Here is a 23,312-nt window from a genome sequence, read left to right as displayed (position 1 = left end):
TTGTTTTTGCTCGTTTGTTGCCTGTGGTGTCCTGTGTTGCTCTGCTGAGCATCGTGGGCACTCCATGTTGGCGGTGGAATGTGTGGCGACACTTGCCAACTGCCATCAGCACACCAATGGGTGAGCTGGATGCTGACCCAACCAGCACATTTCACTCTATGTTTCAACGCACAAGAGGCAAATACATTTTTATCTTGAACGCTTTGCATATCAGGGAAATGAAAGGCTCTGGGCAAAAAGCAGGCTGGTGGAGTTGAGTCCGTGGCCAGATCAGCAGTGATCTTATTGAATGGCACAACAGACTCGACGTCATATAGCCTACTCCTGCTCCTATTTCTTATGTTCTTATGTAAGAACTGAATGGTTGAATGGTAGCTGTTCCCTAACCTGGTGATACAGGACTTCAGGCTTCTGCAAGAAGCCTGTGTGATAGCAGTGTGGTTCCTTAGCGTTGTTTTAGTTGGGTGGAGGGTGGGGGAGAAGTAATGGGGATACGCGCCCTCTACCTATTAAATATTCCCAATGGCGTGTGTCTCATATAGCTTCTGACAACCAAGTCCAGCTCCTGGCCTTCACATGTGACTTAGCTACGAAGCCTCCTGCAACCATTTCTACTGACAGGAGAAGGGGCAAAGGCAAATTACTGGAACCTTAAAACCAGTGGCTTTGGGTAGATGGGGCTCCCCAGCCATGGTTGACAGTTCGTCTCGGAGAAGGAAAACTCTGATCTCAAACCTCCGCTGCCTTGCAGCTGTACCCACTCATGGGGAAGGCTTCGGGAGTAAACCCCCAAGGAAAGATCTGGAGCTGGAGTCCCTAAGGCAGTCCTATGTTGAGTTCAATGCTGACTAGCATCTCCTGCGACTCTTCTGGTACCAAACTGTATGTGTCTCTGCTGTTCCTTTGGTTCGTCAGCTCTGTGGAAAGGGGGAGTCTGCTGCATGGGCAGCAGCTTGCTGTCCGTATCATACTGCCCTGGCTTGCATATCATATAGACAGCTAGGACACAACATCCAAGGTCAACCCTGACCAATAGAGGGCCTCCAAGACAGCATAAATCAAGACTATCCCTGTTGTCCACAGTCTGTTCTTACCAAGGAGGTTTCTTTATCTGTCCAGTTTTCTATATAAAGAAACACTACAGGTTCTCTGTTTGAGTGAGTTGGTTACAGTTAGAGTTTGGTACCTGCTCCTGTGTTACTTGTTACTGTTTATTTATTTAGAGTACAGCGTGGAACAAGCCCTCCTGGTTCAGCAAGCTGCACCTCCCAGCAACACACCTATTTAACCCTAGCCTAATCACAGGAAAATTTACAATGATCAATTCACCTACTAACTGCTATACTGTATCCAACTGTTTAATTATTACATTAGACTGTTTAATTATTATTTCTGCTATTTAACAGTTAATTATCTTCCTGTATTTTAAGTAATTCTTATAGTAGTAACTTCCTAGTATGCTTCTCAGTGTATATGGCAATATGTATATGGCAGATCAGTGTATCCCCCTAGTGGTTATACAAAGTATAATTCTGGGAAGTTCTGGAAGCTTCTTTGTTCCTCATTATTTGAATATCTTAATCTTAGATCTTATTTCTTTTGCCTCTCTCTTTGCCTAATAGAATTCTATCACTGTCTGTTTTAATTTCTATTTGTTCTATCACCGCTTTGTATTACAGTGGAAATTGCAGTGGTATGAGAGAGGAGTTGGCCAAAGTAAGTTGGAAGGAGCTGCTGGCAGGGATGACAGCAGAGCAGCAATGGCGTGTGTTTCTGGGAAACGTGAGGAAGATGCAGGACATGTGTATTCCAAAACTGAAGAAATACTCAAATGGTAAAATAGTACAACCGTGGCTGACAAGCGAAGTCAAAGCTATTGTAAAGGCAAAATAAGGGGCATACAACAGAGCAAAAATTAGTGGGAAGATAGAGGATTGGGAAGTTTTAAAAACCTACAGAGAGCAACTAAAAAAATCATTAGACAGGGAAAGATGAAAGCAAGCTAGCAAACAATATCAAAGTGGATAGTAAAAGTTTTTTCAAGTATGTTAAAAATAAAAGAGAAATGAGAGTGAATATAGGACTGCTAGAAAATGAGGCAGGAGAAATAATAATGGGGGACAAGGAGATGGCTGATGAACTATTTGAAGATTTTGTGTCAGTCTTCACTGTGGAAGACACTAGAAGTATGCCTGATGTTGTGTGAAGGAAGAGAAGTGGGTGCAGTTACTGTTACAAGAGAGAAGGTGCTAAAAAAGCTGAAATACCTAAAGATACATGTCACCCGGACAAAATGAACTGCACCCTAGGGTTCTGAAAGAGGTAGCGGTAGAGATTGTGGTGGCATTAGAAATGATATTTCAAAAATCATTGGACTCTGGCATGGTGCCAGAGGACTGGAAAATTGCAAATGTCACTCCACTCTTTAAGAAAGGAGGAAGGCAGCAGAAAGGAAATTATGGACCAGTTAGCCTGGCCTCAGTGGTTGGGAACATGTTAGAGTCAATTGTTAAGGATGAGGTGATGGAGTACTTGGTGACACAGGACAAGATAGGATAAAGTCAGCATAGTTTCCTTCAGGGAAAATCCTGCCTGACGAACCTGTTGAATTCTCTGAGGCCATTACAAGTAGGATAGATAAAGGGGATGCAGTAGATATTGTATATTTGGACTTTCAGAAGGCCACACAAGGTGCCACACATGAGGCTGCTTACCAAGTTAAGAGCCCATGGTATTACAGGAAAGTTACTAACATGGTTAGAGTATTGGCTGATTGGTAGGAGGCAGCGAGTGGGAATCAAAGGATCCTTTTCTGGTTGGCTGCCAGTGACTAGTGGTGTTCCGCAGGGGTCGGTGTTGGGACCACTTCTTTTTATGCTGTATATAAATGATTTAGATGATGGAATAGATGGCTTTGTTGCCAAGTTTGCAGATGATACCAAGATTGGTGGAGGGGCAGATAGTGTTGAGGAAACAGGCAGGATGCAGAAGGACTTAGACAGATTAGGAGAATGGGCAAGAAAGCGGCAAATGAAATATAATGCTGAAAAATGCACGGTCATGCATTTTGGTAGTAGTAATAAATGTGTGGACTATTTTCTAAACAGGGAGAAAATCCAGGATCTGAGATGCAGAGAGACTTGGGAGTCCTTGTGTAGAACATCCTGAAGGTTAAACTAAAGGTTGAGTTGGTGCTGAGGACGGCAAATGCCATGTTAGCATTCAGAATCAAGAATCAGAATCAGAATCAGAATCAGGTTTATTATCACCGGCATGTGACATGAAATTTGTTAACTTAGCATCAGCAGTTCAATGCAATATGTAATCTGGGGGGGTGGGGGGGGGGAGAGAGAGAGAATAAATAAAATAAAACATAATAAATAAACAAGTAAATCAATTATGTTTGTTGAATAGATTATTTTCAAAATTTGCAAAAACAGAAATACTGTATATTAAAAAAGTGAGGTAGTGTCCAAAGCTTCAAAGTCCATTTAGGAATCGGATGGCAGAGGGGAAGAAGCTGTTTCTGAATCACTGAGTGTGCGCCTTCAGGCTTCTGTATCTCCTACCTGATGGTAACAGTGAGAAAAATGCATGCCCTGGGTCTTGGAGGTCTTTAATAATGGACGTTGCCTTTCTGAGACACCGCTTCCTAAAAATGTCCTGGATACTTTATAGGCTAGTACCCAAGATGGAGCTGACTAGATTTACAACCCTCTGCAGCTTCTTTTGGTCCTGTGCAGTAGCCCCTCCATACCAGACAGTGACGCAGCCTGTCAGAATGCTCTCCACGGTGCAACTGTAGATGTTTTTGAGTGTAATTGTTGACATGCCAAATTGCTTCAAACTCCTAATAAAGTATAGCCACTATCTTGCCTTCTTTATGACTACATCAGTATGCTGGGACCAGGTTAGATTCTCAGAGATCTTGACACCCAGGAACTTGAAGCTGCTCACTCTCTCTACTTCTGATCCCTCAGTGAGGATTGGTACATGTTTCTTCATCTTACCCTTCCTGAAGTCCACAATCAGCTCTTTCGTCCTTCTGATGTTGAGTGCCAGGTTGTTGCTGCGACACCACTCCACTAGTTGGCATATCTCACTCCTGTACGCCCTCTCGTCACCACCGGAGATTCTACCAACAATGGTTGTATCGTCAGCAAATTTGTAGATGGTATTTGAGCTATGCCTAGCCACACAGTCATGTGTATACAAAGAGTAGAGCAGTGGGCTAAGCACACACCCCTGAGGTGCGCCAATGTTGATCGTCAGCGAAGAGGATATGTTATCACCAATCTGCACAGACTGTGGTCTTCTGGTTGGGAAGACAAAGATCCAATTGCAGAGGGAGGTACAGAGGCCCTTCTGCAACTTCTCAATTAGGATTGTGAGAATCATGGTATTAAATGCTGAGCTATAGTCGATGAACAGCATCCTCATGTAGGTGTTTGTGTTGTCTAGGTGGTCTAAAGCTGTGTGAAGAGCCATGGAGATTGCATCTGCCGTTGACCTATTGTGACGATAGGCAAATTGCAATGAGTCCAGGTCCTTGCTGAGGCAGGAGTTCAGTCTAGTCATAACCAACCTCTCAAAGCATTTCATCACTGTTGATGTGAGTGCTACCGGGTGATAATCATTCAGGCAGCCCAAATTATTCTTCTTAGGCACTGGTATAATTGTTGCCTTTTTAAAGCAAGTGGGAACTTCTGCCTGTAGCAGTGAAAGGTTGAAAATGTCCTGGAATACTCCCGCTAGTTGGCTGGCACAGGTTTTCAAAGCTATACCAGGTGCTCCGTCGGGAGCTTCTGCCTTGCGAGGGTTCACTCTCTTTAAAGACAGTCTAACTTCAGCCTCTGAGACAGAGATCACAGGGTCATCAGGTGCAGCAGGGATCTTCACAGCTGTAGATGTGTTCTCCCTTTCAAAGCGTGCATAGAAGGCGTTGAGTTCATCTGGTAGTGAAGCATCGCTGCCATTCATACTTTGTAGGAAGTAATGTCTTGCAGTCCCTGCCAAAGTTGCCTTCCATCTGATATCGCCTCCAACCTCGTTTGAAATTGTCCCTTCACCCTTGAAGTAGCCTTCCGCAAATCATACCTGATTTTCTGGTACAAGCCTGGGTCGCCAGACTTGAATGCCACAGATCTAGCCTTCAGCAGACAACGTACCTCCTGGTTCATCCACGGCTTTTGGTTTGGGAATGTACAGTAAGTCTTTGTAGGCACACACTCATCCACACAGGTTTTAATGAAGTCGGTAACAACTGCAGCCTACTCATCCCAGATTCAAGGATGAATCCCTGAATACCGTCCAGTCCACCAATTCAAAGTAGTCCTGTAGGTGCTCCTGTGCTTCCCTTGTCCAAACCTTCTTGGTCCTCACTGCTGGTGCTGCAGTCTTCAGTCTCCGCCTATACTCAGGGAGTAGAAGTACAGCTGGGTGATCAGACTTCCCAAAGTGAGGGCATAGAATTGTCACAGTGGTGGGGCATTGGGAGCAAGGGTGGACCCAAATGCCAGACACATCTTGTGAGGTTACTTAGATTTAGTTTATTGTTCGATACCAGGAGAGCAAGGCAGGAGCAGGAGTAGCAAACTGGGCAAGGACTCAGGGCTACGACTAGGCTGGGACTAGGGGTCTGGGCTTGGACTCGGAATCGGCTCCCAGAACTAGAGGAGACATGAAGAGGCGAGGGTATGGACTCCAAGCCCGAGACTGGGCAAGGACCCAGTACCTGGGTCTTGCCTCCGGCTCAGACCCCAGAACCAGGCATGGACATGACATGGGCTAGGGAGAGGAGGAACATGGAAAACAGAGCCTCGGTCTCGGGTGAGCAGGTACATGGAAACATGGACACATACATAGAACACAGAGTCAGGACCCCTCCTTGGGTACAGGACATAGGGCAGGGACTCACATACAGAACAGAGAGCTGGGACCCCTCCTTGGGTACAGGACATAGGGCCGGGACTCACATACAGAACAGACAGCCGGGACTCCTCCTTGGGTACAGGACATGGGGCCGGGACTCATGACCCTCCGCGGGGCAACAGCAAGACGGCCTGACTTACCCCATGGAGGCGAGGACAAGACAAGACAGAACATGACCCCCCGTGGGGCAATGGCAAGGCGGCCTGACCTACCCCACGGAGGCGAGGACAAGACACGACAAGGCATGACCCCCACGGGGCAACGGCAAGACGGCCTGACTTACCCCACAGAGGCGAGGACAAGACAAGAGAAGACATGACTCCCCGCGGGGCAATGGCAAGATGGCCAGACTTACCCCCACAGAGGCGAGGACTAGACAAGACAAGACATGACCCCCCCCCCCCCCGCAGAGCAACGGCAAGATGGCCTGACTGACCCCACGGAGGCGAGGACAAGACAAGACAAGACCAACACGAATGAACACCAGACAGCACCTATCTAGCTCCGGTGATGGAACTAGACCAAAGTGCAGGCGGGGGCTGCAGACGAGGGCTAGAGGCGAGAGGGGCAGAGAAGGGATTCAGACAAGGGGGTAGGACAGGAATCACAGACCGCCAGGGCCAGGACTTGACTCAGAACTGGGAAGCCACGAGGGACAGGACTTGACTTGGTGCTTGAATGCCGCCAGGGCCAGGACTTGGATGTGGTACTTGGAGCCTCCGGGTAGTGGCGAGCTCTCGACTCGGCCTGGGAACAGTAGACAGTGGTTCTTGATTCCCTCTGGCGGGTTAACTGACAGACCCACCTCGGTGAGGAAACATTGCAGGCTCGCTTTGGTGAGGTAACTGGACAGGGTTGCTCCGGTGAGGAGAGCCGAATTACCGGCACTTGCTTTGTCAGAGACTAGGCTTGCTCCGGCCAGATGACATCGGCACACCATACCTTCGATGACTTTGCAGACTCTCACGCACCGAACGGCTGAAAGCCAGAGACTATAAACTACCGGTTCAGCCGATTGTTAATTACCTCTAGTCAGATTGTTAACTTACCTCTAAGTTGAGGGATATGGGAAAACAGGGAATCAACGGTCCGGACCGTAACATAAACAAGGTAAATTTAAAGGGACCCCGATCCGGACCATGACAGTACTCCCCTCCCAATGGGAGCCTCCAGGCGACCAACAGATTTGCCTGTATTATCGATGACCCGGGTGGGTGGGGGGGCCTTGGCTGGTGGACAAAACAGAACAACAACACCTTGACTTTCGGGCTGAAAAGAGTTTGGAAAAAACAGTTTGTGTCTGTTGGGTCCAGGTTTGGCGAGAGCGTTCTGTCACAGTGGTGGGGCATTGGGAGCAAGGGTGGACCCAAATGCAAGACATATTTTGTGAGGTTAATTAAATTGAGTTTATTGTTGGATACCAGGAGAGCAAGGCAGGAGTAGGAATAGCGAACTGGGCAAGGACTCAGGACTACGACTAGGCTGGGACCAAGGGTCTGGGCTAGGACTCGGAATCGGCTCCCAGAACTAGAGGAGACATGAAGAGGCTACAGTATGGACTCCGAGCCAGAGACTGGGCAACGACCCAGTACCTGGGTCTTGCCTCGGGCTCGGACTCCAGGACTAGGCATGGACATGACATGGGCTAGGGAGAGGAGGAACATGGAAAACAGAGCCTTGGTCTCGGGAGAGCAGGTACACGGAACCATGGACACATACATAGAACACAGAGTCGGGACCCCTCCTTGGGTACAGGACATAGGGCCGGGACTCATGACCCTCTGCGGGGCAATGGCAAGACTGCCTGACTTACCCCACGGAGGCGAGGATAAGACAAGACAGAACATGACCCCCCTTGGGGCAACAGCAAGGCGGCCTGACCTACCCCACGGAGGCTAGGACCAGACAAGACAAGACATGACACCCCCGCGGAGCAACGGCAAGACGGCCTGACTGACCCCACGGAAGCGAGGACAAGACAAGACAAGACCAACACGAATGAACACCAGACAGTACCTACCTAGCTCCGGTGACGGAGCTAGGCCGAAGTGCAGGCGGGGGCTGCAGACGAGGGCTAGAGGTGAGAGGGGCAGAGAAGGGATTCAGACAGGGGGGTAGGACAGGAATCACAGATCGCCAGGGCCAGGACTTGACTCAGAACTGGGAAGCCGCCAGGGCCAGGACTTGACTTGGTGCTTGAATTTTTAATTTTTGCTTAGACCCAGTCTTAGATAGATCAACTAAGGCTGTTACAAAATTGAAGGTAGTAAATCTAACTTTGTCATTGATGAAAGATTTAAATTTGATTGATATATGGAGAAGAATCAATCCTAAAGAAAGAGACTATTCGTTCTATTCTCATAGACATAAAACTTATTCAAGGATAGATTTTTTCCTATTATCAATGCATATTCAACACAGAGTGAAAAATATGGAATATAAAGCAAGAATATTGTCAGATCATTCTCCTTTATTAATGACTATAATAATGACTGATAAGGAAGAAGTGGCTTATAGATGGAGATTTAATTCAACATTATTAAAACGTCAAGATTTTTGTGATTTTATGAAAAAGCAGATCCAATTTTTTTTGGATACAAATTCTCATTCAGTGGATGATAAATTTATATTATGGGATGCGATGAAAGCATTTTTGAGGGGCCAGATAATAAGTTATACGTCAAAAATCAAGAAAGAATATATGGCAGAACTAGATCAATTGGAAAAAGAGATTACAAAATTAGAAAAAGAATCTCAAAGACATATGTCAGAAGAAAAACGAAGGCAACTTGTCAATAAGAAGTTACAATATAATACGCTTCAGACATATAGAATGGAAAAAGCAATCATAAGAACTAAGCAAAGGTATTATGAGTTAGGTGAGAGAGCACATAAAATTCTTGCTTGGCAGTTGAAAACAGAACAAGCTTCCAAAACAATAAATGTAATTAGAACAAGGGCAAATAAAATAACTTATAAACCTTTAGAAATAAATAAAACCTTTAAAAGTTTCTATTCTGAATTATATCAATCAGAATCACAAAATGATGTTAATAAGATAGAAAGGTTTTTATCACAAGTGACTCTTCCAAAATTGAATTCAAAAGAACAGAAGGGATTAGATATGCCTTTTACATTAAAAGAGGTTGAAGAAGCTTTAGGATCACTTCAAAGTAATAAATCTCCAGGAGAAGATGGTTTTCCACCTGAATTTTATAAAAAGTTTAAAGATTTATTATTTCCTCCTTTTATGGAGCTAATACATCAAGCAGAAAAAATACATAAACTACCAGAATCTTTTTCAACAGCGATTGTAATAGTATTGCCAAAAAAAGACAGAGATCCTATAAAACCAACATCATACAGGCCTATTTCTTTGTTGAATACGGATTATAAAATAATAGCAAAAATGTTATCGAATAGATTATCTAAATATTTACCAAAATTAATAAATATGGATCAAACAGGATTTATTAAAAATAGACAATTGGCAGATAATGTAACTCGGCTACTCAGTATAATTCATTTGGCACAAAAAAGGGAGGAGATGAGTATAGTAGTAGCCTTGGATGCAGAAAAAGCATTTGATATTGATAGATTGGAATGGGATTTTGTATTTAAAGTATTAGAAAAATATGGGTTAGGAACATCTTTTATAAACTGGATTAAAACTTTAAATACTAACCCTAATGCTAAAGTAGTGACAAATTCTCAAATTTCAACACCATTCCAGTTAAAAAGGTCAACTAGACAAGGTTGTCCATTATCACCTGCTTTAATTGTACTGGCGATAGAGCCATTAGCAGAACTAATTAGAATTGCTCCAGATATTATGGGTTTTAGAGTTAATCAGGAGGAATATAAAATTAATCTTTTTGCTGATGATGTTTTGATCTACTTAACAAACCCACAACACTCGTTACATAAATTATCTTCTAGATTGGATGAATATGGGAAGGTATCAGGTTATAAAATAAATTGGGATAAAAGTGAAATTTTACCTCTTACTAAAGGAGACTATAGCCAATGTCGATTAGCAACCCAATTTAGATGGCCGGTAAATGGTATAAAGTATTTAGGTATAAGACTTGATTAAGATGTAAGGAATTTATATAAATTTAATTATTTACCACTATTGAAAAAAATTCAAGAAGATCTTGACAAATGGATGATACTGCCAATAACATTAGTAGGTAGAGTCAATGTTGTAAAAATGAATGTATTTCCTAGATTACAGTATTTGTTTCAAACATTACCAATACAATTGCCACAGAAATTTTTTCAAGAATTAAATAAATGTGTGAGAAAATTTCTTTGGAAAGGTAAGATGTCAAGAATATCATTGGAAAAATTGACATGTAAATTTGAGTTAGGAGGGTTACAACTTCCAAACTTTAAGAATTATTATAAAGCAAATCAACTTAGATTTATTGCATCTTTCTTCGATGATCGAAAACCAGCATGGATTAAAATAGAATTAGACAAGATAGGAGAAAATAGACCTGAAGATTTTATATATAAATGGGAACCTAAATGGATACGGGAAAAGAAAGAATCTCCTATATTAATACATTTGATTGATCTATGGAATAAGATAAATGTTGATAATGAAATACAGAAATGTTTATTAGCAAGGAGACCTTTGTTCCAAAATAGACTTATTCCTTTTACGATGGACAATCAACTTTTATATAATTGGTACCAAAAAGGGATTAGATTTATAGGAGACTGTTATGAACGAGGTATATTGATGTCATTTGAACAACTAAAGGATAAATATAAAATATCAAATAACACTTTCTTTTGTTACCTTCAATTAAGGGCTTACTTAAAAGGCAAGCTGGGTCAAACAATGTTTTTGCCAAAACCTAATGAAATTGAAATTTTAATTCAAAAAGGGAAAATTAAAAAAATTATTTCTTGTATGTATAATTTGATTCAAAAACAGACAATTAAGGAATCCATAAGTCAAAACAAAAATGGGAAACAGATCTGAATATTAATATTGATGAAACAAATTGGTCAAGACTGTGTCTTGACAGTATGACAAATACAATAAATGTTCAACTTAGATTAGTACAATATAATTTTTTACACCAATTATATATTACACCACAAAAAGTAAATAGATTAAATTCAAATCTATCCGATAAATGCTTTTGGTGTAATCAAGAAATTGGTACTTTCTTACATTCTACTTGGTCTTGTTTTAAAATTCAACCCTTTTGGATAAATTTAAGAGTCTTATTGGAACAAATTACTGGAACTCAACTTCCACATAACCCTGTATTATTTCTACTAGGTGATATTGAAGGGATAAAGCCGAAACTTAAATTGAATAAATATCAGGACATAGGGCCGGGACTCATGACCCCCCTTGGGGCAATGGCAAGGCGGCCTGACCTACCCCACGGAGGCGAGGACCAGACAAGACCAGACATGACCCCCCGCGGAGCAACGGCAAGACGGCCTGACTGACCCCACGGAGGTGAGGACAAGACAAGACCAACACGAATGAACACCAGACAGTACCTACCTAGCTCCGGTGACGGAACTAGGCTGAAGTGCAGGTGGGGGCTGCAGACGAGGGCTAGAGGCGAGAGGGGCAGAGAAGGGATTCAGACAAGGGGGTAGGACAAGAATCACAGACCGCCAGGGCCAGGACTTGACTCAGAACTGGGAAGCCACCAGGGCCAGGACTTGACTTGGTGCTTGAATGCCGCCAGGGCCAGGACTTGACTTGGTGCTAGAATGCCGCCAGGGCCAGGACTTGACTTGGAGCCTCTGGGCAGTGGCGAGCTCTCGACTCGGCCCGGGAACAGTAGGCAGCGGTTCTTGATTCCCTCCAGCAGGTTAACTGACGGACCCACCTTGGTGAGGAAACTTTGCAGGCTTGCTTTGGCAAGGTAACTGGACAGGGTTAATCCGGTGAGGAGAGGTGAATTACCAGCACTCGCTTCGGCAGAGACTAGGCTTGCTCCTGCCAGATCACATCGGCATGCCATACCTTCGATGACTTTGCAGACGCTCCCGCGCCGAACGGCTGAAAGCCAGAGACTATGAACTACCGGTTCAGCCGAGTGTTAATTGCCTCTAATCACCAAAGTCGAGGGACACGGGAAAACAAGGAATCAACAGTCCGGATTGTAACATAAACAAGGTAAATTTAAAGGGACCCTGATCCGGACCATGACAGGAATAGCATGGTAGGCATTCTTGATGGTGGTGTAGCAATGGTCCAGTGTGTTGCTTCCTCTGGTATTGCATGTGATCTGTTGGTGGTAGTTCCTTAGTGATTTTTTCAGACTGGCCTTGTTAAAATCTCCCAAAACGATGGTGAAGGCGTTAGGGTGTGCTGTTTCTTGCATGTTGAACCCATTGCTCAGGTCGTCTAAAGCTTGCTTGACATTGGCCTGAGGTGGAATGTAAACTGCTACCAGAATGACCTCAGAGGATTCCCGTGGTAAGTAAAAAGGACGGTATTTACTACTAGATACTCCAGGTCTGGTGAACAGAATTGGAACAGCACTGATATATTCATGCACCAAGAAGAGTTGATCATGAGGCATACTCCTCCACCTCTGCCTTTGACAGAGACTATCGATCTAATCTGAAGGTGTATAGTAAACCCGTCGATCCGAATCGCTGCATTCGGTACAGAAGGGGTTAACCAGGATTCCGTGAAACAAAGGACACACGCAGTCCTAATGTCCCTCTGATACAGCACCCTGGCTCTGAGATTTTGGATTTTGTTCACCAGAGACTGCAAGTTCGCCAGCAAGATCATTGGTATAGGGAGTTTAAAACCCCATTCCCTTAAACGCACTTGTAATCCTGATTTCTGCCCACACTTTCTCCAAGGTTTTCTCCGTGGACCCTTCCGACCACAGACTGTGTTGTTTCTGTCAGAGTTAAGCAGCGACAGTTTGTTTAAAAGCATTAATACATCTTTGTTGACTGTATTGACCTTGGAAGCAGTTGTGCTTTTTAGCTGTAACAGGTTGAAACGGGAATATTTAATTGTTTCCATTGAGAGTACTGCTGCTACTCAAGTCGCGCCTAGGTGCCCCAGAAATGTCAAGAGGTCTAGAATACAAGAGCAGGCTTTACAAGGCACTGGTGAGGCCTCACCATGAGTATTGTGAACAGTTTTGGGCCCCTCATCTTAGAAAAGATGTGCTGGCATTGGAGAGGGTCCAGAGGAGGTTCACAAGGATGATTCCAGGAATGAAAGGGTTATCATACGAGGAATATTTGATGGCTCTGGGTCTGTACTCACTGGAATTCAGAAGGATGAGAGGCAATCTCATTGAAACCTTTCGAATGTTAAAAGGCCTAGACAGAGTAGATGTGGAAAGGATGTTTCTCATGGTGGGTGAGTTTAGGACAAGAGGACACAGCCTCAGGATAGAGGGGCGTCCTTTCAAAACAGAGATGCAGAGGAATTTCTTTAGCCAAAGGGTGGTGAATTTGTGGAATTTGTTGCCACACGAAGCTGTGGGGCCAGGTCGTTGGATGTATTTAAGGCAGAGATTGATAGGTTCTTGGTTGGACATGGCGTCAAAGGTTACAGGGAGGAGGCCGGGATCTGGGGTTGAGGAGGAGATAGAAACTAGGATCAGCCATGATTTTGAATGGCAGAGCAGACTCAGTGGGCCAGATGGCCTAATTCTGCTCCTATGTCTTATGGTCTTAATAAAATGATGGTGAAGCAAAAAGTTTTGTGCCCCTTTCCTGACCTGTGAAGGAACTTTGTATTTAAACATCAGAATCCATCTTTAGACTGTGGGAAGAAACTGGAGCACAGCAGGAAACCCACATGGTTCATGAGAAGAACTCCTCGCAGATTGCGGCAGGATTGAACTCCAAACTCCAGAACTGTAATAGCGTCACGTTAACTGCTATGCTACTGTAGCGCTTGCCAATTTCGGATTGTTTAGGCATGACTGTTTCTTTTCATTATTTGTCTTTAACAGCCAAGTTTGGAAGCAGATATTAGTTAGAACAGTATTGTTAACTTGAACTCTGGTGTTGTGACCACTTTAATGATTTCATTTCCTTTCTCTAAGTGAGAAAAGTAAAATTTTTGAAATTCAAAATTCTCAAAATATTTTTTGAACAATGAATTTGCTTCTGCTTATCTAGATGGGAAATAATGTTGCCATGATGAGGCCTCTTTCAGGATGGAGGGCCTCATATCCTGTCTGGGTAACCTCTGAGCTGATGGCACAAACATGGATTTCTCCTTCTGGTAATTTTTTCCTTCCTTTTCCCTCTGGCCCCTTATCTCCTCTCCTTGCCTGCCTTTCACCTCTCCCTGGTGCCCCTACCTCTTCCCTTTCTCCCATTGTTCCCCCTCCTCTCCTAACAGATTTCTTTTTCTGTAGCCCTTTACCTTTCCCATCCACCTGGCTATACCTGTTACCTTCTAGCTATCCTCCTTCCCCTCACCCCAACATTTCATTCTGGCATCTTCTCCCTTCCTTAGTCCTGAAGAAGGATCTTGGCCTGACTGTTCATTCTTTTCCATAGATGCTGCCAGCCCTGGTGAGTTTCTCCAACACTTTGCTTACGATGTTGCAACATTGCTCTTTCAATCAGTGTATTTTTATATCAAGATGAATAAATATAATTGCGCTTAAATGCCAAGTAGCAACACACGACGACCTTCAACAGCAGATTTAATTTTTCACAGTCAATCGAGCGGTGGTCATAGGTTAGGGTCACATACATCACGGGACAGATCACCATTAATTGGAACTGGCCTCTTTGAGACACCATGCATACTGGGGTGAGTTGATAATTGGTGTTACAAACTTGAGCCAAACACTACACTGTTTCTGATTGTGAAAGTACCCCCATCAATGTCTTCTATAGCCAACGCATTCTGCGTAAACAACAGGAACTCTGCAGATGCTGGAAATTCAAGCAACACACATCAAAGTTGCTGGTGAACACAGCAGGCCAGGCAGCATCTGTAGGAAGAGGTACAGTCGACGTTTCAGGCCGAGACCCTCTCAGGACTAACTGAAGGAAGAGTGAGTAAGAGATTTGAAAGTGGGAGGGGCGTACTTCTTGTGTACCTTGTCTCCTAGCTCATTGATTTCTTCTCTAATAAACATCTAATAAAATGGCTGCAACCACAAGATTTGCACGTTATTCTTGTCCTGAACCTTCAGGACAATATTGCCTCCAGATCCTACAGACCCAAATGGTGAACTGTTCCACTCAGTGAGATCCAGTGAGAGGACCAGGCCATTGTCTAAGATTACACCAGGATTTGGGTCAATTGGGGATCTGAGCCGTGGAGTTTAACACAGATAAGTGTGAGGTGCTGTACTTTGGAAAGTTAAACCAGGGCAAGGCCTGGGTGCGGTTGTTGTAGAACAGTGACACCTAGCGGTAAAAGTATATAATTCTCTGAAAGTGATGACGGAGAGCCCTGCTGGGGTAACATCTTTTTGGGTAAAGTGATGGGGTAACATCTTTTTGAACTTGCTCCTACCTTCCCTATCTTTCTGTTTCCTACCAGTTTTTTGAAACCTTATTATAAATCTTAATATTGCTCTATTATGTCTATGAGAAAGACTAAAGTCTCTGCAAAAGAAAAAGAAGATGATTCTCCAACTACTTTGGAATCAATTGGAGATTTCCTTAAAAAGCAAAGAACAGAACTTTCTGAGGAATTTCAACATCTTAACGTTAAGTTGGACACTATTCAAAAAACGCTAATCGAACATGAAAAGCGAATTAACAGGAATAGAGAAGCTTTGTCGATACTGGAAGCGGACTTGGAAGACATGAGTAAGCTCTGCAAAAAAAATCATTATCTAATGAAAAATTAATGAAAGATTACCAGTCTGGAAAGCAGAAACAGAAGGAACAATCTATGTATTCTGGGTCTTGAAGGATTAATTGCAGGTGCCCACCCTATGGAGTTTTTTGCAAGCTTTCTGAAGCAGCTATTCCCTGATTTATTGCCGTCTGTGCCTAAGTTGGACCGCACCCACCGGTCACTGGCCCCCAAACCAAAGTCCGAGGTCAGTTATTTTATGTTTTCATGAATTTCATACTAAGGAGCTTTTAATCTATCATACCCGTCCAGTGGGAATGATTGATTACAATGGGAAGATGATCAGATTCGTGGAAGATTATACTCCAGAGGTTATGGCTGAACGTGCCAAGTATAAAGAGGTCATGTCGTTGCTCTATAACAAAGGGTATAAGCCCACCCTTTGCTTCTCTGCATGTCTTAGAGTTGCTCAGAAGATTGGTGTGCAGAAATGGCTGGGATCGGTTGAACACACAGAGAAGTTTTTGAAAGTAGAAGATTAATTGTGTTATATATCTTACAAGAGCAATTATCTTTCTAATGTTGGATAGAATAAGGTTTTAATAAACTTACATTTTGACCGTTTATATATTTCGTTTGTTGATATTTTCTTTGATTTTTTATTATTTTATTTTTTCTGAGGTTTTTCTATATTTTTTTTGAAATTGTTTAAATGAATCCTCTTATGTTTTGGATTTCTGATCTAAGTTTTTTTGTCTGTTATGTCTCGGTAGGAACATAATAACCTTGAATGATTGGAGTTTTTCCAGCAGGATTTCTTTGGGAGGGTTGTCTTTAGGGTTTAACATGCTGACTGTTCTTTGGCTGTTTTTTTGGCTTTGGGAGGGGGAGAGGTGGGGTCTCTTTTTTCTTCTTTCTCTGGAAGCTGGGTTGGGCTACCAACCAAGTTTTCTGTTTAAGTACCTTATTTTATGGTTCATTCTCTGGTTCCAATAATTTATGGTCAGATCTTTTAGCTCTTCTGTTAATTAGTATTTAAAACGGATCAAAATATTAATTTACTTAGTTTTAATGTGAAAGGGTTAAATCATCCTGTGAAACGGAATAAGATTTTTGCTTATATTAAAAAGTTAAGGGCTTCCATTATTTTTCTACAAGAAACGTATGTACGTAGTTGTGACAACGCACACCTTTTTAATCGGTGGAGGGGTTTACAATTTCATTCTTCATTTAGAGCAAAATCTTGAGGGGTCTTGATTTTTATAGACAATACAATTTCTTTTGTTCAACATAAAGTTGTCTCTGACCCCAATGGGCGATTTGTCATAGTGTCAGGAAAACTAGTTAATAAATTATTTGCTAATGTGTATGACCCAGGATTTTTTGTGCATTTCCTTTCATTGCTGCCAGATTTGAGTCTTTATTCTTTAGTAATGGGAGGAGATTTTAATTGTTGTTTAGACCCAGTATTAGATTGTTCTTCTCTTAAATCAACCACACCTAATAAATCAACTTTATTTATTCAATCCTTTCTAACGAAATGTGATATTGTTGATGTCTGGCATTTTTTCACCCAGCAGAAAGGGAGTATTCATTCTTCTCTCATGTCCATCATTCCTATACCAGGATTGATTTTTTTTTATTGATAGTCAATTGATTCCATTAGTTCAATCCATTGAATATAAAGAAATAGCTGTATCCGACCACTCCCCTGTATTTCTATCTTTAAATCTTCCTGGTTCTACTCATATGAACAGATCCTGGCGTTTTAATTTAATTTTGCTGTCTGATAAGGATCTTCTAAAATTTCTGGAGAATCAATTTACTCTTTTTTTTAAGAAAATGCATTGGAAGAGACTTCTAGTCTTATCATTTGGGATGCTTTTAAGGCATATATTACAGGACAAATTATCTCCTATACTGCATATATTAAGAAAAAAGCTAACAAAGAGAGAACTGACTTAGTTAATCAATTAAAACAATTAGACCAGAAATATGCTTTGGCACCAGACCCTGAACTATACAAAAGACGTATTGAAATTAAAACTAAATATGATCTTCTTATAATGTATCCAATTGAAAGCCAACTTTTAAAAGATAGAGCCAATTCTATATACATGGAGATAAAAACTGGTAAGCTATCGGCTAATCAATTGAAGACCTTTTTAGCTAAATGGCAAATTAAAGAAATTTGCAAAACCAATGGTGATTTGACAACTGACCATTTCGAAATAAATGACCCTTTCAGAGAATTTTATTCTGAACTGTATAGTTCTGATTTTGTTAAGGATAATACTGCAATGAACAATTTTTTAGACCAATTAAATATTTCTGGACTTTCGGTTGATAATCGGAAGCACTTGGATCAACCTGTTTCTCAGGAGGAAATCACTGAGGCTATACGTTTATTGCATTCTGGGAAATCTCCAGGACCTGACGGATTCTCTGGAGAATTTTATAAGGCTTTTTCTTTATTACTTATACCTTATTTATGTTCTACCCTTACTGATTCCTTTAAGGTGGGTAGGTTGCCACAGTCTTTTTATGAAGCTTCCATTTCACTTATTCTTAAAAAGAAAGAGAATCCCACTAAATGCTCTTCATATAGACCGGTCTCTTTACTCAATGTTGATGCTAAGATCCTATCTAAAGTTTTTGCCCGTAGACTTGAGAATATTATACCTTCTATAATATCTGATGATCAAACAGGATTTATTAAAAATTGATATTCCCATTTTAATATACGGCAACTGTTAAATGATATGCATTCTCCATCCAAGGAAGTATCGGACTGTGTGATTTCTCTGGATGTGGAGAAGGCTTTTGACTGAGTTGAATGGAATTACCTATTTAAAACCTTAGAAAAATTTTTAATTTTGGGCCGAATTTTATTCTTTGGGTTAAGTTACTTTACTTATCTCCCTCTGCTTGGGTCCTTACTAACTTTCAGAATTCTAAACCAATTAAACTTCAATGGGGACCCAGACAAGGATGTCCATTGAGCCCTTTGCTTTTTGATTTGGTATTATTAGCAATTTCTAACCTTAATGAATTATGTGAAATAGACAATTTCTAATTGGTCGCCTCTCTCTTTATCATTGATTGGTCGAATTAATTCTATTAAAATGAATACTTTACCTAAATTTATATACCTTTTTCAAGCCGTACCTGTTTTTATTCCAAGGTCTTTTTTTGATTCTTTAGATTCAATTCTTTCTTCCTATATATGGAAGAACAGAAAACTCCTATTAAATAAAGCCCACCTTCAAAAAAATGGAGGCCTTGCTGTACCCAATTTTAGGTTATATTATTGGGCAATTAACACACAAAATCTTACATTCTGGTTATATTATATTAATCGTGAGGATTGTCCAATATTGGTCTTCTTGGAAGCCAACCCTGTTACAAAATTTTATATTATTTCTCTTCTTGGGTCCTCTCTTCCTTTATCTTTAAATAAATTAACTGATAGTTTGGTGGTTAAACACACTTTGAGGATCTGGCTACCGTTTAGAAAACATTTCGGTTTATTGAGATTTTCCCTTTCTAGTCCTATTTTTTCTAATTTTTTAAAAAACTATTTACGACCAATCTGTTTTTTAGAGAATGGGATAGATTAAATTATTTCAGGATCTGTTTGTTGGAGGGACCTTTCTTCTTTTGAGCAGCTCTCAGTGAAATATAACCTATCAAATACCCACTTTTTTCGATATCTACAGATTAGAGATTTTTAAAGATCTAAACTATATATATTTCCTACCAGCCCAGATAAGAACATAATAGATGTAATTTTCAATTTGAAACCTTTTGATAATGGCTCAATATCTTATATTTATGTTCTGTTGTTGGGACTGAGAATGGCTCCTTTAGATAAAATTTTAAAAGATTGGGAAAAGGATTTACAGACTTCATTATCTGATGAGACTTGGAGGGCTATTTTCAAAATGGTTAATTCTTCATCATTATGTGCTCGTCATTCCCTCCCACAATTTAAAGTGGTACATAGGGCTTATATGTCTAAAGACAAGTTCTCTCGTTTTTGTGCAGAAATATCTCCTTATTGTGACAGATGTAATAATGGAGAGGCTTCATTAATTCATATGTTCTGGTCATGTTCGAGCCTTGAAAAATATTGGAAACATGTATTCCAAACATTTTCTGTACTTTTTAAAGTTAATTTTAAGTCCAATCCTTTGACTGCCTTATTTGGTATTGTTGAGGAAAGAGCTATAATTTTGGAGCCTTCTCATTTGTGGGTGCTGGCTTTTATTTATCTTATGGCTAGGAGGGCGATCTTGCTTAAATGGAAGGAGGTTGCCCCCCCCCCACACATGCTCAATGGTTATGCGATGTTATGTCATGTTTAAATTTAGAGAAGATTCATTGTTCAATTTCTGATTTTAATCATGATTTTCAAACGCTATGGGGACCCTTTCTGAACTATTTTGAAAATCTTTGAATTGTTATTGTTATTATGATAAAGTACTCTTTTTTTCTTTTGTTTTTTTACCAACCAGCTTTGTCTTGGTAGTGGGTGTAGATTTTTTAATAATATAATTAACCATATTATTGTATTTCACAATTCAATTTATTTTATTTGATTGATCATGAATATGGGATACCGTGATTGTATTAGTGCTCTTTTGAGGTCTATCCACAGATTCTCGATGATGCTTACGTCAGGGGACTTGTGAGGGCCATGGCAAAACCTTCAGCTTGTGCCTCTTGAGGTAGTCCATTGTGGATTTTGAGGTGTTTTTAGGGTCATTATCCTGTTGTAGAAGCCATCCTCTTTTCATCTTCGGCCTTTTTACAGGCGGTGTGATGTTTGCTTTCAGAATTTGCTGGTATTTAATTGAATTCATTCTTCCCTCTACCAGTAAATGTTCCCCGTGCCACTGGCTGCAACACGAGCCCAAAGCATGATCGATCCCCCCCCCCCATGCTTAACAGTTGCAGAGGTGCTCTTTTCATGAAATTCTGCACCTTTTTTCTCCAAACATACCTTTGCTCATTGCGGCCAAAAAATTCTATTTTAACGTCATCAGTCCGCAGGACTTGTTTCCAAAATGCATCAGGCTTGTTTAGATGTTCCTTTGAACCTTTTGAATAGAACTTTTTGGCTGCAACAAGGGGACCGTTTTCTGTGGTGGAGTTATCAACCCAGGCGAGGGTTGGACACACTAATAACTTCCCACTGGTCTCACCTTTTCCACACTGCGAGAGCCACTGATCGATTCTCTAAAAACCCACCTTTCTGTGGGCACAACAAAGCTCATTCAGTGTCCAAAATCATGTGTCTGTCTGTCTACCAGCTGACTTTCTATTTATCTCACCATGCTGAACACCAGCCGTCCATCAAGTAGCTCCTCCCTTCTCTCTCTGTAGGAACACAGAAGCCAGCAGTGTCCTTGTAAAAGTGTAAACGCACTGCAGAGAAACCATAACACCATCTTAAAGCAGTCTTCGCCTCTCTCTCTCTTAACAACAAGGTGTTTTGTTGGACAATTCTCTCTCTCTTTTTAAAAGCACAGTTCATAAGGGATAATTCAGCATCCCGTCACACTACAAAAAGCATTTACAAGCTGTGATACTTGCTAAAGGGGGTGTTACTAAGTACTGCCATGCAGGGTGCCCAAACTTTTGCTTCGGGCCCTTTTCCTATTTTGAAACTGTAAAAGCTGGAAATAAAAAAGTTTTCTTGCTCAAAATATTAAAGAAATGTGTCATCTTTAACTTTATGCCTTTTGGAAATCAGTTCATCTTTTACTCGCTTAGCTATTCTCAGTGACAGAAATTCTGACCGGGGTGCCCAAATTCTTGCATGCCACTGTATGAAATTTAAATTTAATAAAAATATTGAAAGAAAAAAAAGTGATGACAAACACATCCAGTGGCCACTTTATTAGGTACATTTTATACCTAGTAAATGTCCACTCAGTGTATGTTTTCTGATCTTCTGCTGCTGTGGCCCATCCACTTCAAGTTTGATATATTGTGCATTCATGGATGTTCTTATGTACTCCACTGTAGTAACGTATGTTTATTTGAGTTACAGTCACCTTTCTGTCAGCTTAAAGCAGTTTGGCCATTCCCCTCTGACATCTCTCATTAACAAGGCGTTTAAACCCACAGAACTCCCGCCCACTGGATGCTTTTGTTTTCTTTTCGCACTAATCTCTGTGAACTCCAGAGACTATTGTACGTGAAAATCCCATGAGATCAGCAGTTTCCGAGATACTCAAACCACCCCATCTGGCACCAACAGTCATTCCACACTCAAAGTCACTTGTAGCACATTTCTTCCCCCATTCTGATGTTTGGTCTGAACAACAACTGGATGTCTTGACCATGCCTGCATGCTTTTATGCATTGAGTGAGATATTTGCATTAATGAGCAGATGTTCAAGTGTATCTAATAAAGCGGCCACTCAGTGCATACAGTGTGATGAAGATGGCGCTTGGCATTCTGGCCTTCATCAGTCAGGGCAATCAGTACAGGAGTTGGGGCGTCATGTTACATCTGTACAAGACATTGGTGAGACCGCAGTTAGAGTACTGCGTGCCATTCTGATCACCCGGCTATAGGAAGGATGTCATTAAGCTGGAGAGGATGCAGGACACATTCGTGAGGATGTTACTGGGTCTGCAGGGCTTGAATTACAAGGAAACACTGGACAGGCTGGGACTGTTTCCCTGGAGTGAAGGAGGCTGAGCAGTGACCTTATAGAGGTCTATAAAACCATGAGGGGCGGTGATAATGTGGATGGTCACAGTCTTGACCCCAAGGCAGCAGACTCCAAAACTAGAGGGCACTGGCTTAAGGGGAGAGGGGAAAGATTTTCTCACTGACTGGTGGGTATTGAGTTATAGGGTTGAGTACAGTTCCAAGGTTAAGGAAACATTTGGGCATACATGGAAATTACAGCCCAGTGAGTCTGACATCAGTAGTGGGAAAGTTATTAGAATGTATTCCAAAGGACCAGATATATGTATTTGGATAGACAGGGACTGATTAGGGATAGTGTGGCATGTCTAACTTAATCTTACAGAGTTTTTTGAGGAAGTTTCCAGGAAAGTTGATGAAGGCAAGGCAGTGGATGTTGTCTACATAGACTTTAGCAAGGTCTTTGACAATGGAAGGTTGGTCAAGAAGGTTCAGTCAACTGGCATTCAGAATGAGGTAATAAATTGCATTCAACATTGGCTTCATGGGAGAAGCCAGAGAGTGGTAGTAGCCTCTCTGACCGGAGGTCTGTGCCGCAGGGATTGGTGCTAGGTCCTCATCAACAATCCGGGTGGTAATGTTGCTAACTGGATCAGCAAATTTGCAAATGGCACCAGGATTGGTACATAGTAGACAGTGAGTAAGGCTAGCAAAGACTGCAGTGGGATGTGGACCAGCTGGGAAAATGGGCTGAAGAATGGTGGATGGAATTTGATGCAGGCAAGTGAAAGATGTTGCACTCTGGGAGGACAAACCAGTGTGGGACCTACGCAGTGAACAAGGAGTACAGGAGAACAGAGGGATCTGGGACTACACGTCCATAGTTCATTGAAAGTACTATCATGAGTAGTACTTTCATAA

The sequence above is a fragment of the Mobula hypostoma genome, chromosome 8, assembly GCF_963921235.1.
Source record: "Mobula hypostoma chromosome 8, sMobHyp1.1, whole genome shotgun sequence".
Taxonomy (NCBI): Eukaryota; Metazoa; Chordata; class Chondrichthyes; order Myliobatiformes; family Myliobatidae; genus Mobula; species Mobula hypostoma.
Note: the sequence above shows the minus strand (reverse complement) of the source record.